The sequence below is a fragment of the Equus przewalskii genome, chromosome 16, assembly GCF_037783145.1.
Source record: "Equus przewalskii isolate Varuska chromosome 16, EquPr2, whole genome shotgun sequence".
Taxonomy (NCBI): domain Eukaryota; kingdom Metazoa; phylum Chordata; class Mammalia; order Perissodactyla; family Equidae; genus Equus; species Equus przewalskii.
This window is the reverse complement of record NC_091846.1, coordinates 72,153,503-72,173,461: the sequence shown is the minus strand read 5'-3', so window position 1 is coordinate 72,173,461 and position 19,959 is coordinate 72,153,503. Positions and strand designations below refer to the sequence as shown.

Below are 19,959 nucleotides of genomic sequence, written 5' to 3'. Positions count from 1 at the left end.
TTTGACTATTGATTCAATTTTCCTATTAGTTAAAAGTCTGTTGAAGTTTTCTGTTTCTTCTTGATTCAGTTTTGGCAGGTTGTATGTTTCTAGAAATGTATTCATTTCATCTAGGTTGTCCAGTTTGTTGATGTTCACAGCATTCTCTTATGATTCTTTCTACTTCTGTGGCACCATTTGAAAGTCTCCTCTTTCATTTCTAATTTTATTTATTTATCTCTCTCTTTTTTTCTTAGTCTACCTAAAGACTCACCATTTTGTTGTTCTTTTCACAAACCCAACTCTTACATTTTTGATCTTTTCTATTGCTTTGTTAGTCTCTATTTTATTTACTTAAGCTTGGATCTTTGTTATTTCCTTACTTCTGCTAACTTTGGGCGTGGTTTGTTCTTTAATTTCTAGTTCTTTGAGGTATAAAGATAGGTTGATTATTTAAGATTTTTTTTCTCTCTTAATGTAGGTGCTTGTTATTATACATTTTCCTCTTACTACTGTTCTTGTTGCACCCCATTGTTTTGGTATGTTGTGTTTTCATTTTAACTTGTCTAAAGATATATATGATTTTCCTTTTGTTTTATTTTTTGAACAATAGGTAGTTCAGCAGTGTATTGTTTAATTTGCACATATTTGTGAATTTTCCAATTTTCCTCCTATTATTGATTTTGACTTTCATACTATTGTGGTCAAAAAAGATACTTGATATTATTTTAATCTTACTGATTTTATTACAACTTATTTTGTGGCCTAACATGGATCTGTCCTAGAGAATGTTCTCTGTGCACTTGAGAAGAACGTACTTTCTGTGGCTGTTGTATGGAATGTTCTGTATATGTCTGTTAGGTCCATTTGGTCTAAAGGCAGGCATATAGACCAAAGGAACAGAATAGACAGCCCAGAAATAAATCCACACATGTACACTCAACTGATCTTTGAAAAGAGTACCAAGAAAATCAATGGGGAAATGATAGTCTCTTCAACAAATAATGTCAGGAAAATTTCATATCTACGTGGAAAAGAATGAAATTGGGCCAATATTTTATACCACACACAAAAATCAACTCAAAATGGATCAAAAATTTAAACAAGTGACATAAAGCTATAAAAATCCTAGAAGAAAACATAATACAAAAACTTTTTGATATTAGTCTTGGCAATGATTTCTTGTATTTGACACCAAAAGCACAGTCAACTAAACCAAAAATAGCCAAATGGGAATACGTCAAACTAAAAACCTTCTGCACAGCAAAAGAAATAGTCAATAAAGTGAAAAGGCATGCTACAGAATGTGAGAAAATATTTGCAAACAATTTACCTAATAAGGGTTAATATCCAAAATATATGAGAGTCTAATGCAATTCAATAGTAAAAAGCACAAGTAATCAGATTTTAAAATGGACAAAGGGCTTGAATAGATATTTCTCCTAAGAAGACATACAAACGACCAACAGGTATACGATAAGGTGTTCAATATCAGTAATCATCAGGGAAATGCAGATCTAAACCATGATGAGATATTACCTCACAGCTATCAGGAAGGATTTATAAAAAGTAAAAGGTAAGTGTGGCTAGGATATGGAGAAATTGACACCTTTACACACTGTGTGAGAACGTAGAATGGTGCAGCCACTGGAGGAAAGAATAGGAAGATTCCTCAAAAAATTAAAGATAGAACTGCCATATGACCCAGCAATCCCACTTCTGAGTATATATCCAAAACAACTAAAACAGGATCTTGAAGAGATATTATCATCCCTATGTTCCTTGTGACGTTATTCACAATAGCCAATATGTGGAAACAAACCAAAGCTCCATCAACAGATGAATGGATAAGAAAATGTGACATATATATAACAATGGAATATTATTCTTCCTTAACAAAGAAAAGAATGTTGCCATTCGCTACAATATGGATGAACCTAGAGGACGTTATGCTAAGGGAAATAAGCCAGTCACAGAAGAAAAATATTGCATGATTCCACATATATGAGGCATCTAAAATAGTCAACCTCATAGAAGCAGAGCATAGAATGGTGGTTGCCAGGGCCTGAGACAAGGAGGAAAGGAGGAAAGATTTTTCAATGAATACAAATTTCTGTTATACAAGATCAACAGTTCTAGAGACCTGCTGTACAGATAAGGTATTATGAAATTTAAAATATGTTAAGAGGACATATCTCACGTTAAGTGTTGTTACCAAAAAAGAAAAAAAAGATAAGAAAATGTTTTGAGGTGATGGATATGTTTAGTATCATGGTTGTGTGGTTGTGGTGATGGTATATGTTTATGTCCAAACTCATCAAGATACATACATCAAGAGCATGCAATTTTTTGTATCAATTATACCTCAATAAAGCTAAGAAAACAACAATTTCTTACTTTGGTTTTAGTGTCTTATAATAAAAAAAAAATCTAGTTATTCACCGAGGATATCGCAATTTGCTCCACTTCCAAAACTGACATCATAATCCTTTACCCCTACAATTTGACTTAATAAATATCTAACTCTTAGGGCCATCTTGAATATGTTTATCATTCATAACCTATCACATATTCTCTCTCTGTGCAATTATAGTCCCTTCCCTGAATTTTGTTTCCGAGATAAGTTTTCTTTCCCTTATTTCATCCACAAATAATTTCTCTTTTGTGTACATTTGTAATCCATCTGTCTTTCACCTTCCATCTCTAGTGACTAATGAAGGATTCATCAAGAAATCGCCTCTCTCTGCTGATCCCATTTTTCTGATATTATCACCTTCTTCTCTTTTTGCTTTCAATCAGAAATGCACCTAATGAATAATGCAACTAAAAATGATTACATCTCCCTTTTCTGTTCCTTTTCCTAAGCTTAACGTTGACCAACATCATGCTCTAGAACGAGAATCCTATGGAATAGAATTTGTGAACACGTGTTTTTAATTCCTCACTCAATCCTGTTCCTCCTCCTTCATGCTCAACTTTACGTCTTCCCAAAACTTAAGTTTATTCTCTTATCTTTCTACTTTCTAAGAACAAATGTTCCAAACTTGTAACAATGTTTATATATTGTGTCTTTTTTTAATCATTTCTTCAGTTATAGGAGCAATGCTATCCATTTTTGACAATTACTGTTTTTCTAAATATCAGTATAAAAAACATTGCTGGGCCATTAGAAAAGACAAACTAAGTATGGTGCGTGATTGAAAACATTAATATGACACATCTTCAGTCTTAGGAGTTCACAATCTAATTGCAGAAACATTCAAATACAAAAATAGCTCTAGGACAAAGCAAATGAGGTTCAGAGACATAGTAGAATTGCAAACAAAGCCCAAAGGATGAAATGATTCAGAACGCTCAGAGGAATCTAAGGGTTGGACAAAGTGGGATCTCAAATGTCTAAGAACTTACCGGGATTTTACTAGAAGGCAAAAGAAGGTTGGAGAACACAAAATATAAGGCAAGCCCATTCCAACCTAGAGTATTGATTTGGGGAAAGAGGCAGAGTAAACGTGTTTGCAGCGAGTGTTAGGCTGTAAGTAGATGCTTTGGAATTTTGGAGCTTGATGAGAAATGTAAGATAGTTTAATCACCTCATGCAAGAGATGAAGAAATCAAGATTCGCAAAATCTGTTACTAGCATAGGGTTCACAAATACAAGTAGAGTCAAAGTTAAGATTAAAGTTCATATCATGCACTTCCCAGACAAGGGGTTTATCCACACTGTTAACCACAGACCAATGGCAGATAATAGTTCATGATGGGGGAAGAGTATTACTTCTGCTGTGCAATATCTCTTTTAGTAGGTAGAAAAGATGTATATGATACTATTGAAACTATTTGAAATTCCATCCATAGATTCGGCAATTTTCCACTTTTTATTTTCTCAGCTGTAAAATGCCGAACTTTTATTGCTAGGCCTAGAAATTCCTATCAATGGTTTTCTTCTAGGATTAGATATATATTAAGAGATCTATAATTTAAGTTAGTATAATTCTCTCCATTTTACAGGTGAGAACATTGAGGCACAGAGAGTTTAAGAAACTCACCAGTGGTACACAAGTAATGCAGAGATGAGGTTTGAACTTAGGCAGCAGCTTCTAGAATCCTTGATCTTAAACACTACTTGCTATTTCCTTTAAAGAAATGGAGCTAAAGACATTCTTTCTTGTGTAAAGTTATTTTACAAGTTCAGTAATTATTTGCTTAGCTAAAACTCAGTATAAAATCCTTATTTTCCATCATATTTCAAAATACACATGAATTTTGTTTAAGAGTGCACAGTTTGGGGGAAAGATGAGAGGACTCACAAAGAGCAAGTTGATATAATCAAGGTCCCTTGATACTGCTAGTAACTATAAATTAAATAACAATAGTGGTAATGACAATAACAATAAGAAAAATTTTTTTCTTAGTAAAGATTTTTACTTTGAGGAAACAATGAGGAAAATTTAAAACTAAATTAATAGAATTACAGTGGATCATATTGTTTTTTCCACAAAGTGATCTTTCTATACTAGAGAATGAGGATGAATACATTTAATTAGTAAACTCTAGGGGAATGTGTAGCAAGCAGTTATGTAATTAATTTCATAGACCAATACATTTTATAGTAGAAGCTATTTATTTGATTCATTCGTAGAGTCTAGCCACAATTTATAGCAGACTTCCGCACACAAAGAACTGTGAGGGTAGATATTTACATCTCCTTTTAGCTTAAAATATCCCAATTCAAGTCAAGCCTTAGCTCTTCTCTTTTTTGACTCGTAGAAAAAAAATGTCTTTCTGAATTCTCTCTCCAGTTCTATGACTCCATCTTGACTTATGACGAGACCAGAGCCCATCGTTCAGTCATGGAACTGCCTGTATACATGTGGGTTATGTATCGCTCCACAGGTGACTGAGAAAAGTTGGAAAGAGAAAACTGTTCTACTCAGATTTTTCAGGTCCACCATAATTTCAAAGTCTGTTTTTCTTTTTTGTCTCACACCTCACTCCCAATAAACTCTTCAAGGAAATACCAATATTTTGGCCTCTAGTCTGTGTTCATTTGACTTCCTCTTACTACCTAGAAATAGCACAGAAACTGTTCCTTATCTAAAGACTTGATCACTGTATTCACAATTAATCCTGGGTTTTCCCTAAGTCTCCTGATATGTGCATTGGTGTGAGGGTCTCTGTTCTCTCCTAGTGACAAGACCATAGATTACTTTTAAAAAATTGCATTGATTTAATAGAATGTCATTTCAAAACAATTTGTCCTGTATTAAAAATAAAAAGCTTTGTCTTTTCTGCTTTGTTCATTACTATTAGGGAAAATACAATTAAAGGCAGCAGAAAAGAATTGGCATTGTCCGTTAATTTTATTGATCCTAATACAATTATTGTAATAAACTCTTTTTCTGCTTCGGATCAGGTGACTGTGAATTTGCCTTCATAAAAAATATAAGATTAAAAAAAATTGTCTGGCATATTGATTAATTCAAGGTGTTTGCATGCATTTCGGGAGGCTCATGTCCAACTCAGTCAGTAAGACAGACCATGGAAAGGAAGTGATGTGTAAATAGCAAGAAACGGGGACTGAAAGAAGAGGGCACAAAATGCCAGAGATGAAGTCTGTGACATGTGAGTCTACAGAGGGCATGACAGGAGGTCCTGAGAGTCAGACTTCACACCGAAGGAGGTGATGCAGTGGCTGAGGCTGAGTCGGGACACTGAGGAAGCTTGGTGCAATTAGAAAGAGCTTTCAATTTGCTGCTCCAAATAACTTGGTTCACATGCTTATTCTATCACTACTTAATGGCATGAGTTTGGCAATTAACTTCATTTATTTGTCCTTAAAATTGAATTAACCCTGACTCTATTACTGGCAGATTGTGGGAATACCATGAAAATCTTTTTTAGAAAGGCTTCACTGAAGTATAATAGTTAAAATAAAATTCACCAATTATATTCCATCATATACTCAGCATAATGATAACGATGTAGAACATTTCCATGATCCCAAAATTGCCCTCTCACCTCCGTGCATTGGATTACCTCTCTCCACCCCCAGCCCCACGCAACTACTGATCTGCTTTCCATCACTGCAGTTGCGTCTGTCATAGAATTTCACTTAAATGAAGTCTTACAGTACATAATTTTTGGTGTCTGACTTCTGTCATTTTGTTTTCGAGACTCTGGTGCATATAGCAGTGGTTTCTTCACCTAATTATCTATTTTGTTTGTTTGTTTGTTTTTGGTGAGGAAGATTGGCCCTGAGCTAACATCTGTTGCCAGTCTTCATCTTTTTGCTTGAGGAAGATTGTCCTGGGGCCAACATCTGTGCCTATCTTCCTCCACCTTGTTTGTGGAACACCTCCACAGCATAGCCTAATGACTGGTGTGCATGTCCACGCACGGGATCCAAACCTGGGAACCCCGGGAAGAGTGTGCAAACTCAACCATTACTGTTTGTTTTTTTCCTTTATTTATTGCCAAATATTCTATTGTATGGATATACCACAATTTGTTTATCTATTAATTCTTGATAGCTGAAGGTTGTTTCCAGTTTGAAGCTATTGTGAAAAAGCTGCAATGGGCACTTGTTTATGTCTTCTTATGGACATGTTTTCATTTCTCTTGGTTAAACAATAATAAGTGGGTTTCATGCTGGGTTTCATAATAAGTGTGTTTACCTTTTTAAGTAACTGCTGAGCTGTTTCACAAATGAATCTACCATTTTGAATTTTCACTAGCAATGTAAGGGCTTTTTAGTTGCTCAATCCTCAACAATATTTGGTTACAAAGAATAGCTACTTTTGGAGTGTAGTGATATCCACTTGGGTTTTAATTTTACATTTGACTGAAGATGTTGAGAATTTTTTCACGTGCTTATTTGCCGTTTGTGTATCTTCTTTAGCAAAGCATCCATTTAATCAACTTGAACATTTATGCGTTGGATAGTTTGCCTTATTGAGAGGAAGCGTTCCTCATATATTCTTCTATGGAATGTACATTTTTGCAAATATTTTTTAATATTTAAGAATATAGTAAATATTTGTGTACAGAAAATATTCAGTAAATATCACAAGCATCTGATTTTGTAAAAACCTAAATCTGAAAGAATCTGACTCCAAAGGAATCCCAACACGCTTTACAAAAAATATTTATAAAGATATGGTTTCAATTACTTCAAAGCCATTTAATGCACCTAGTTATGAAATAATCCACTGTTGCTAAATCAAATCTAGAATTAAGATATCTTTATTTTCATCCAAATTTAATGTGAAACTCTAGAGGAATCTTTTTAGCATTATTCATTATCATGAAGGGTACAGCAACTTGCTTCATGTTCCTTATTTAAATCTTGTGATTATTGTACAAAAAGAGAACCAAATAATAGAACATTTAACAGCCCAGACCCTGGAGTCAGATAAACATATATTTAGTCCTGGCACCACCATTAGTAGCTTTGTGACAATTAACCTCCAAAGCCTCAGCTTCTTCATCTTCAGAATGAAGAAACAAAGACTTCTTACCTCATCAGTCATTGTGAAGATAAAAGAGACAACGCACGTAAAACACACAGGATGACAGTTGGCACATGGCAAGTGCATAAAACAGTTTAGCTGATTATTTAGAAAATTATTAAGTGCCATGAAAATGTGAAGCTTCAATGCTAGCATAAATTATTTGTAACCCTGAGCAGGCAACGAGTGAGATATAAACCCAGGCCTTCATTTATGTGGTAATGTTAGTTACAAATCTGTCTGAGATATTACTGTTTCATGTTATGCAAATTAACTTATTTCAGGCCTCTTCCCTCTCGTATCTCAGATGAGCTGTGGTGCCACTTCTTAGGGTACAAAGTCAGAGGCCTTAATAACTCATTTAAACTCTTCTTCCTTCTTTTTGTACAGTACACATTCACACCTTTTGTTTTCTACTCCCAAAAGAAAAAAAAGAAAACAGGCCAGAGCTAATGTCATTTTTAACATTTCCCATAGTCCTCTAGATTTTATCTAATTTAGGTGAAAGAAAGGGAATGGTTCCTCAGGGATTATTATCAGCACGTGAGCAGAGCGTAGAGTGGAGGAGTTGGGTGGGCTCTCAATAGCAGCATGGGCTCCAAGGTCACGCAGGAACACAAAGAGCAGCGTCTACAGACAGTTGGAAAACCAGACTTCAGGGTCAAGGGCAGTCACTGTGGGCAACACTTTCTAAGGAGCTGGATTGACCCGGGTTTATGTGCTTTTGGCCTGTGGACTGTGATTACAGATAAGGTTCAGGAGACGTTCCATAAAAAATACCTAGAAGAGTTATTCACTCTAGATTTTATTTAATGAAATAAAATAATTCATGGAAAAGATTAAAACCTTTAAATAAGGATGCATTTATATGTACATATGGAATAATGTAAAACATATACATACATAAAACGTGACTACTAAGATAAACATATCTTCGTGAATTATATACATGTATATACATAACATACATATGATTTTTAACAATGCACTTTACACATATATTGCTACTTTATGTTCCTGATATTAAATATCAATCCTACCGCACCAGAATATGGGTAACATCTTTAGCGAAGTGTGATGAGAGATTGGAGTTCAGGCCAGTCTTTTTCTATTTTCATCTTCTGGTCCTAGGTCACTCTGATCTGCTTCTACACCCCTCATTGATTTAATCTCCTTCCTTAATGTCCAGACCTTTTCTCAGCTCAGAGCTAATACATTATTGCAAGAGTTCTCAGGCTCTATAGCTGAGATACTCGCAAGTTAAATTTTAAACACACATAGACTCCATCAGCAGTATTTGCAATGTGTAGCAACATTTATTTCTCTTTCCTTTTGCTTGAGTATCTTTAAATGTGGCCACTGCTGGGGATGTTTTTAAATCCCCTCAGGAAAAATGTCTGGCTCAAAATCTCCATGAATTCCTGTCTGCAGCTGAAACGGCAGAATTTTTAGAGCTCGGTGGCTTTAGGCAAGCAAAGAAAACTTCCAAATTAGTTTTCTCTTTGAATGCTCTTTCTGAATAAGCAAAAGCCCCCTTTTCATGACTGTGTCCTATTATAGGTCCTTTCCCTTCTGCCCACGCAAAGTCCTGCAGCTGCTTAAGGGCTTCCTGTCCCATTGCTCATGGCCCATCCAAACAACGGTACTGTCGCTTTCATTTAGAATTGTCAGGGAGAACTTGGTTCTTTTCTTTTCCTACTTCTTTTTATTGTAGTCAGAATACTTAACATAAAATCCACCTTCTTAACACAGTCTTTAAGTGAACAATACAATATCCTAAACTCCAGGCACCAGGTTGTACGGCAGATCTCTAGCATTTATTCATCTTGCACGACTGAAACTCTGTACCCACTGAACAGCAAGCCCCTGCCTTCCCCTCCCCAGCCCCTGGCAACCACCATCCTACTTTCTGCTTCTATGAGGTCGGCTATTTTAGCACCTCATAGGAGTGGAATCTTGCAGTATTTGTCCTTCTGTAACTGGCTTATTACACTTAGCATAACTTCCTCCAGGTTCATGGTATTTGTTTTTTCTCTGTTTGTTTTCTAATCTGTAGAAGGAGTGGGAAGATCTGTAGCCATCTGTCCTAATGGTCTTCTAACGTAAGACGTTGCTAAATATTTTTATTTGCTCACGCTTCTGCAGATCTGCTGGGGACCTCCTTGGGTTCGATGCTCACCTATCCCTCCCTAAATTATTTGGAAAGACCGAATAACGCTTGGGGCAAAGCGCTAAAATGAAATATGTTGAAACTAAACAAACAAACTTGCCTTTGGCCCAGTATAAATGACAGCCTGAAATAAATCACAAGCAAGGATGATTAGAATTGAAATATTTTCTCCTTCTCTCCAGCGGCTTATTTTTCCAATACATGAGACAGCAAACATTCAAATGCATTCAGCTAAAATGTCATTGAAATTGCATCAGTAAAATGAGAACGTTTCAACCTTACATTTAAAAATCTATGGTAAATTTTGAAAATAAAAAATTGAAAATCCTGATCAAGCAAAGCCTCCACCAAGAGAACTTCTCATGATTGTTGTGTTACCCTGCTGGTTAAGCCCCATCGTGAAGTCTACCAAGAATAACAGGACCATTCATTTAATCCCTTTCTGGCAGGTCTTTAACTGAAATTTAATTATGTTGCTTTTTGTCTGCAACCTTCCCTCAAGGTTTCTGCAATATTAGAATACCTCCTTTAAGTGTTATGAAAAGCGCATTAGAGGGCTTTTCCTCTGATTATTTCATAACATAACATGGCAGTTCCTTCTGCCAGCAAGCCCACACAACTGTTTTCAATAAATGAAAGAGTTTTTTTTCTTTTTTACTTTTTATAAAGTGTAGATTAAACATTAATTAGTCATAGCTGAGTTTCAACATTTTCCGTTTACAGTGATCTTTTTACGGCTAGTTCTCAAACAACACAAATAAGGTCCTATAATGTGTGAACAATGGCACAGCCTTAAGCTTCATAACGGGCGAGGATGCTTGGTTAAGTCAATCTGAAACTGTTTTTCAATGATTTCATGCTGAGCAATTATTTCTATATTTCTTAAACGGTGGGAGTTTCAAAGGCGTGGGGGAGTGTGTATTTTTAGAACTAGAAAAATCTTATTAAATGGGTATGATTTTCTGGATTTCTTTCCTTCGTCTTCTCCAAACTCATAAAACTGAAAGAGGTCAACTCAAATGCGTACTAACCACAGTAGCTTCCACATCTTATGGTCATCAGTGTCAATTCTTGCCACTGTTGTTTACTATTATTGGCTTGTCACAGGCTCCATATCTCCAAAAATAATTGAAAATGAAAACAAACTTTTGTATGTGTCCTTTTTCTCCCCAGCAATGTGTCAGCCTGGGAAAATGCTCTCTTTGAAAAGAAAGCGGAGCTGACATATAATTGTTGCCTTTACCCCAGCTGTTACTGACATTACATGCTGAACCTTCCTTGGAGACGGAAAACCAATTTTGATGTGACACTCTGAAAAGTCACCACTGGTACTTTACAAATAGTTCAAGGTCACAGAAATCTTGCCCGAGACACTCTCAGGTAAACCTCTGGAGGACTTTTCTTTCTTGGGGAAAGCTGTGTTTTTATTGATTTTGCAAATTGTAGACTGAAAGTCTATCAAAGGAAAAGCTATCAAGAGAAAAAAACACTTAAGTAAAAAATCAATGCTTTTGCATTGAAATTTTAAAAAGCAATCCCATACAAGTATTATGGTAAAAGAGAAGTTAAAAATTTCATGTTTAACTTTTAAAATTTGTATATAGGAATGAACAAACTCAACATGACATTTTATTAATGGAACATTTGGTAAAGGATTTAACTTTTCTCACTTAAATACAATTCAAGTTCTTTATTTAAAAAGTTCTTGTCACTGAAGGTATCCTATCCATTACATAGATATTTGAATTTGTTAATCTTATTGTTTTTTTATTGTAGCTTTCATGATTCAATCAGCAATGTACTACCTAATAATATTCTCTAATCAAGTCTATTTTTTTACTATCATCAGCTAAGTAAATAGTACTCTGTGAGTTTCATTTCTAGTTAGTAATTTCTAGGTTAAACTAATCTGCTCTTATTTCCTTCTTGATGTTTTATTCCTCTTACCAATACTGAAATATCTTTTTAGTTCCTAAGGTGTTAGGTCAGACAATCCTCTAAGAAAACTCAATCTTATTAACAGAACAAAGAACCAAGACCTCAGTCATCATATTTTGTATCTGAGTTTGCTGACCATGTAAACTACACCGGCCAATAACCAAAATGGTTAATCTGAATTCAAAAACTGAACAGAGCTGGCTTCATGCTTACACTATATTCCTGTTAGTGCTGTCCCTTCATTCTCTCATTTCAATACACCAGGAAATTTATACTTACTTGCATGGGTTGAGTTGATAAAGATCAATTTCTGAACAAAATGCCACTAGGAAAAAATATCCATTTGAGAAATAATGGACTCTTCTCTATGCTCTCTTTTATAATCATCTTTTAATAATATTCTCATTATTTGAAAGCTTTAGGGCAAGAAGCAATACATTGCATTTGTAAAGTTTACAACTTATATTCATAATACTGCCATTTCAGAGACAAAGCCATTTTTTTATACATCAAGTCATTTTGCTTTGCCCTAAATTAAGATAGATAGGTAGGTAGATAGCTAGCTAGCTAGATAGATAGATAGTTAGAGTTCTCCCACAACCAGTCCAAGAAACAAATTTCATAACAAGTTTATGATATGATTGAATTCATAATAGAGCAATGACAAATTAGCAAATGTTTATTGAATGCAGAATGTAGAAAGATACTATATTTGCATTGTAATAATAAAGAAATGATTATGATATGTTCCCTAACTTATACACATCTAACATAATTCTGATTGTAATGATTATTTATTATTTCTTGTGTGCTTGTACATTGCTATATAAATATATATTCCCCACTACAATCTTGAAAAGCGCTATAACTCCAATTATACAAGTGAAGAAACTGACCACGACAAGAATAAGATGATTTGCCCAAGTTCATATAGGAATGGCTGGTAAGTGAAAGAGTTGGAATTTGAACCATAGTCTCTTGGACCTAAAAATCCATATTTGGTACATTAAACCAAACTAATCCATAAAGGAAATTGAGAACTATACAAATCACTCTATTGATGAGCAAGATGTGATCACTGTTATTTGAAATAAAGTAATTCTACAGAAATTCTCATCTGTACCATTGGTATCAGAGAAACATTTAGGAGAAAATACTAGCTGTACCACCAACCTTGAAGCCAAAGTAAAGAGTAGACATATGAACACTGAGGCAAAACAAAATCAGGTAAATGAAACAGTGGAAGGAATGTAATCCTGGAGACTCTTCCTTATTTTTAAGCAATAGCTTACCATTCCATTAGTTTAGAGTATAGGATGTCAAGTTAGTTAAATTAAAAAATATATACATATATATATGTGTGTGTATGTGTCTCTGTGTGTATACATATATGCGATGAATTATGTTGGCATTATTTAATGAGTTTTGCATTAGAAGATTGAATTATTATTTTTTTAAATCAAGAGGTCCCCGAGGTTACCATTTAACATAGGAAAATGAGTGAGCCATAGGTTGATCTGAGAACTGCAGGGTAAAGAGGCTCGAGGTAGGAAAATTGAGGAGGTTGTTGGTACAGGTTCAAGATACTTAATGGTGTGATGTTGTGTATTAAAGAGATTGATGGTGACGACAGTAAAGTTAGGAATTCAGATGTGGAGAAGAGTTTTGCATTGGAGAATTTAGTTATTCTTCTCTTATGTCTCTCATGATTTTCAGAATACCACTAGCCCTCCATGTGCGTTTCAAAATATGATTGATTCAATTACATGTTTACTATAAACAGACTCCTCTGTATAAGAACCCAAGAAATGAAATAATATAGTGGGAAATCATGAGATATTGTTATTTGCAGTTTTCAATCTTAAGTCTAGCCAAACAATTTGGAGAAATCTACCATAGTTCAGCCATAATTATTTTTCATGTATAAGAAAGGAGATGACACACTAATATATGTCTATTTTGAGAGGTAAAGGAGATAAAAAGGATAAAGAATGGTGCTTGGTAGAAGAAGTTTAACAAATACTGATTTTCTTCACTACATTCCTATACTGTGAAGGTCACATTTTTATTTAGGTTAGAGGGTCCACAAACTTCCTGTCAAGGGTCAGTGTCCCTAGGGATTAGCTTAGGGTGCTATAATAAAATACCATAAACTGAGTGGCTTCTAATCAACAGAAACTTATTTCTTGCAGTCCTGAGGAGTGGGAAGTTCAAGATCAGGGTGCCAGCATGCTTGGGTTCCAGTGAGGGCTGTCTTCTCAGGTGCAGATTGCTATCTTCTTGTTGTATCCTCACATGGCGGAAAGAGGGCAAGAGAGCTCGCCGGGGTCCCTTTTATGAGGGCACTAATCCCATTCATGAAGTCTCCACTCTTAGGACCTAATTACCTCCCAAATGCCCCGTGTCTCAATACCATCATCTTGGACGTAAAGATTTCAACATATGAATTTGGAGGAGGACACAAACATCCAGTCCATTGCAGTCAGATAGTAAATATTTTAGAATTTTCTGGCAAGTACAGTCCCCATTGCAACTACTCAACTCTTTGGTTGTAGTACAAAAGCAGCCATAGGTAATACATAAACAAATATGTCTGTGTTCCAATAAAATTTTATCTTAAACAGGAGACATGCTGGACTTGGCCTGTGGATAGAATTTTCCAAATCTTGACCAATAGGTAAATGTCACAAGCAAATGTAGCTATGCATGATTTGATCATAGGTAATGGAAAGATAATGTATGTGTCAAGTAAAAGTGTGTTTCATCTGAGAAATCCACTTCATCATCATTTTTTGCTCTATATTAAATACTAATAATTAAATCAATGTCATAGAGCTTAAATTCTAGATGGAAGAACTTAAAATAATTAAATATTTTTACATGTACTGTGGCTTCTCAGAATACAGCAACTGAGTTAATCTGAGTCAAGGAAGATTCTCAGAAAAGTTGAAACTGGACATATGTCCTAAAGAATGATTCTGAGACCAATAGGGAGAAGAAGAAAAGAAGGAAATGTCTGACATGAAAACAGTATGTGAAAAATCATGAAGACATACAGTGCTGCAGCATGTTGAGAGAACAATGAGAATTTTGACATGGATGTACACAGAGTGTGGAGGGCATGATGGAGATTAGACTGGAAATGTCAGTTGAAGATAGGTTATGAATAAGTTTTTGGACAGTAGGATTTTGTATATATTCCTGAGATTCAACAAGGAGGAAACAGAAATTGTGTTGGTCATCAGCATTGCTCACCAAATATTTCTGTTTTTTCCACTGGGCAGAGAGATATTGGAGTCCCCATCTGCTTGAGGTTAGGTGTGGCCACATGCTTGCTTTGGCCAAAGAATAAGAGCAGAAATGGCATGTGTCACTTCTGCGCAGGGCCTTTAAGAGTCAGAGTGTAGACTCCATGATCCCTTTCTTCTTCTGGGGCAATCACGGAATCATACAGGAGAGATGGAGCCTCCCCTGGCCTCGGTCCTTGAGTGAGGATGATGTATGGCGGGCACCCCACCCAACTTGTTACAGTTGTCTATTGCGAGAGAGAAATGAACCTTTATTGTTTCAAGCCACTAGGATGTTTTAGGTCTGAACTGCTCTCTCTTCTTATCACAGCCTTTCCTCTGCTGACCAATATAAATGTCTTTAAACAATGAAGCAAAATAGCTACCCAAGCAACCGTATCATGCCCCTAAAATGTGTGATTTAGAATATCTATATGAAAATGTACACAATACAGTTAATGTTTTAAAAATTATTTTTACAATAAAAAATAAAAATAAAGGAAGACGCCAGATTATTGGCAATCTGAAGTTCCTAATCCTAGGTAACTCATCAAATATGTTGAGTTTCGTCTAAGTGAAGTAATGAACCATGGTGTTGCAAGTAACTATGCATTTAAGTAAACAAATAATGTATTAGGAAGTTATTTAATGTATACTGGACTAAAGTTGAAAAATATAATTTCTCTATGTTTTTATTCATTCAGTTTAGAAAAATCCTCATATTTAAGAGTGATATATCATGACAAAAACTTCAACTGTTACTTTAGCGGGTAAATATGATTTTATAATAAAAGAGATGTGCTTTTGTTGTTTTAGACATGTTTGGTACAAACAACACCATCAATCTCTCGTTTGCTGTGCCAGGGAAATTCTCAAGAGAGACAAACGCTTGGCCATGTGTGTAAGAGCTAAAAGAGAGGTGCTAAGGAATGGTGGATGTATAAAAGGGGGCTGCTGTATTTTATTCTCTCATATTATGAAAAGCAGTAGTGTACCAACATTTCATACACTGTAAATCAAACTCCCTAGTGTTTATGTTGTTAAGGTTCAGCAACAGAGAAGAAAAATTCCAGATCAACAAATTAAGTTATATTCACGCTGATTGGCATGGGCAGATGTAATTCCATTCTTTCTTTCTACCAATGGTACTGGAGGTCATATCTCAGAGGAAAATGGAAATCTCTGCGTCTCAACCTGACACATTCCATTTGGTTCTCGAACCTGATTTACTTAAGTAGTTATGAGTATGACACAGTTAATTTAGCAAACATAATGGTTTGTTCAATAACATTAGCCTTGTACGAAAATATCCTCACCTGTTTGCTAAAGTAAATATTGTAAGATGTAGGCGTAATTAAAAATTTAGACAGTGTTTAACTCTATAGAATGGCAAAAAATCCAATGAAATAAAATTATACATGTATATTTTTCCATAAGTTAAAATGAGTAAAGAGTAAGAAACGGTGTCTGTGGTTTTCAGGATACATTTGTTTTACATTGTACAGAAATAGACTTTTGTGGTCAAAGGCCAGCTAGACATTATTTTAGCTTAAGGAAGACAATGTCTTAATAAAATATTAGAACAAAATTGAAACACCTGAACATGGCCTACAAGACTCTTTATGAATTCATCCCTTTCTGATTTAATTTCATGCCATTCTCTGCCCATTTAGTTTTATTAAACTGCATTAACTTTCTATTTTCTTTAGAAACCAACTCTCATTCCCACCTGTGGGCCTCACACTTGCTATTGCCTAGAATCTTCTCATAACTGACTCTTTGTTGGCGTTTTATTCTCAGCTCCAATATCATGTTGGAGAGATTTGTCCCTGACCCCTCAATGAGAAGGAACTCCCTTGTTGGCCCTTTCACTTTCATATTAGGCTATTGTATTTTCTTCCTATCAGTTATCACTATATAATACTATCATGTTTATTTAACAGCTTATTATTTACCTTCTCCTACTAAAATAAGGAATATAAGAAAGCAAGAATCTTCTCTGTCTCATTAACTATTCTTTATGTTCTACTTGTATTTATTGAATGAAGGAAAGAAAACTTCTTTTTACTTTATTGTTTCATGGATTCATTTTATTAGCAATTCTTAAATATATTATACTTTCCTACCCTTTGCTTTGAAACCACTTATATCAAATTTATATCACATTTTTTAGATAAGGGTACTTATGCATATTTTCAGAGAGCCCTTATGGCACATAATAAAGGCAGGTACATAACTGGTATGTGAGCCAAAGTTCTGCCCCAAGCCTTAGTGATGACTTTAGGATTTAAAACAAGATCATTATCTTTTCTTCTTAATCAGTAAAAGCTGGAAATAATTTCTGAGTTGCTTGTCTTTGTACTATTAACAGCATTAGGATAATTAGCTACACAGATCTTTGACTTTTTGTAGTGACCATACTTTTGTTTGTTTATTACCTTTAAACTGAATATTTCCATTTTAACATGTTGGAAAAGAGAGGACCAGAAAGGTAGCCATACCATATCTAAATGTATGTTCTTAATGAATCATAAAAAATTGTTAATCCTTAACCAATACCAATATGATATTTTTATTGCTGTAATAATCACTTAGACTATTCTGAAGGACACTAAGCACAATTAAATTCTACCATGTGCCCATTATACTTAAATTACAAAAGCTGACATGTACTCAGAATTAATATAGTAATATTCTTTAATAATTTACCATTTGTGAAATATAACAAGTAACAACTTCATATTAATTGTTTCACCGTTTTCTGATTTTCTGAGGTATTAAGACTGTAAGATTAGTAAGCAGGGAAATAAAATCTTTAGAAAGGGAGTGATTTCCCTTACTTTAATAGTCAAATATATGGTAAGGTTTCCTCTTGGAATTAGATATGAACTGCAAAATACAGGGTAAGGTTTTTATACATATGAAGGAGGATGGCAACTCCTATGGAAGAAATGTTATAACTAAGTGTGTAGAATTACTGTAGAAAGATGAGGAATCTAGTGTAGTTAAAACACGGGCTGTGTGTAAAGATGGTAATACAGTTAAGGTAGTTTGAAACAAAAAGGTTTTGTATTTCATTTTTCAGAAAAATGGAAAGCCATTGAAGCCCATCACGAAAGAGAATATAGGATTAGTTTAGTGTTTCTAAATGAATAAATATGTGTTGAATTAATGAACAATAAAGGAAATAATAATTCATATAAATGAATAGTCACCACTCTTAGGAAAACCAATCTAATAGTAATACACAAGGAGAATTAGAAGAGTAACTATAAGTAATAAATATTATTAAACAGGTATGGCTATTGGAGAGAGAGTGAAGGACTTGAATCAGGATAGAAGGATTATTTATGTTTAGACTGTGGGGTCACAGCAATTGGCCCAATGGGAGAGGAGAGTGTCTAAAACCTACCTTGGATTACATATCACTAAGGTAAGGGGGGAGCAAAAGGAGCTAAATCAGCTCTAAAGGCTGGTCTCGGGGGAGAGTAGTATGAACAGTATCTAAAAACATAGCAATCTTGGGCACGACTTTGGGCACCATTGGTGCTGAGTATTACAACTAATATAAACACACAACAGCATTGGAAAACTCATGCTGCAGATTAAAATCACAAGCCTGTTGAGTCCTATCAAAGACATTGTCCAACTGCAGTAGACCTTTTGCCAGAGGATGGGGATAGGTAAGAAGTATATTACATACCTAAGAAAGCTGAATAGAAAAGTGCCCCAGACACAAACTGTGGTTTACCGTGGGATCCCAAATCCAGTAGGAGAATACTGTTCTTCATTGGCAATCTGGGAAGAGAGTAGAGAAATGTTAGTCAAATCTGAAACCAAACCCAGAGTACTGAGCCAGGTTCAGGCGGAAAGCAGAGTGCTGAATTTTGTAGCCTTGAGGGTACTTTGAACTTATCTGCTAGTTAGAAAAGAGGAAAAAATGTTAGTGCAAAACAGAGCCCAGAAATGTAGGCTGGCTTCCAACTCCAGCATCTGTCATAAACCATGGACTTTGTGACTTATATTCAAGCCCTGTCAGATTGTGAGGGTAAAGCTATTGAAATATATCTTCCATCAATCTGCATTGCTTTAAGAACTAGGATTGAGTGATAAATACATGTGAAAAATTAAAGCAAAAGAAAAAAATGTGGAAGCTGACAATGGAGGAAGTGAGAATATAAAGCAGAGGATAAATGCGCAAGGCACTACAAGGACATGAATGATAGGACTAATCAAATGGATGCACGTTTGCCATGAGGAGAGCCAGGAAATCAAGATTGGCCCCATGAGGTCTCAAGCTTAGTCGATGGAAAGAGTAATCAGTGATAAACAGTCAGCAGGAGAAATCAGTTTGTTGGCAAAAGGTAACGAGTTAAATAATAGATCAGATGAATTAAAGTATGGTTTTGGCTTCAAATGCAGCACTATACCTACAAAGTCATAAGTAAAGATACAGCTTTGTGGAATGTATGAAAACACATAAAGAGAGAACATAGATAAAGGAAAAATACATTTGAGGAAGAAATTTCTAGAGTGACATCATTTAGGGTTTAAGAAGAGCAAGAAGGGCAAACAGAGAAGTCAAGTTCAAAAAGACACAAGGGCAAACTGTTGAAGCAGCATAAAAAATACAATCTCACTCGTGAACAAGTGATCCAAACTGATAGATGGAGGAAGTCAATGAAGATAAAAACTGATAAAAATTATTTTCACGTGCCATTTGTAGGTATTCGCCTATAAAAAAGTAATTTCTTTAGATCAACAGAGATGTTAGATTTTAAGAGCTTATCAAATAAGTTGAAAAGGTAAGAAAATATAGGCAGCAAGTGTGTGCTATCCTTAGTATAAGACTGGGTATGAGAGGGAGAAGGGAAGAAACATAGGGTATCTGAAAAGTGTCAACCTGATACACAATATTGGAACATGTTAGTGGGCTGGAAAGGAGATAGCACAGATCAAGGCCAAACAAAGCGGATTAAGTTTAGAAGGCGATCGGATGTTTGAGATTGAACTAAGTGTGATTACATAAGAATTAGTCTTAGAGAAGAACAGATACATTTCTATCAGAGCAGAAGAG

At 35.0% G+C, this 19,959-nt stretch overlaps 1 long non-coding RNA gene across 4 annotated transcripts in view; it reads right to left on the bottom strand.

Moving 5' to 3' along the window:
* LOC139076402 (uncharacterized) overlaps nt 1-19,959 on the bottom strand; it is a 104,313-nt gene that overhangs the window by 25,143 nt on the left and 59,211 nt on the right. For all 4 annotated transcript variants that reach the window (XR_011527977.1, XR_011527975.1, XR_011527978.1 and 1 more), the window contains one exon: nt 18,586-18,680. This is a non-coding gene — a long non-coding RNA (uncharacterized lncRNA). The remainder of the gene's footprint in view (nt 1-18,585; nt 18,681-19,959) is intronic.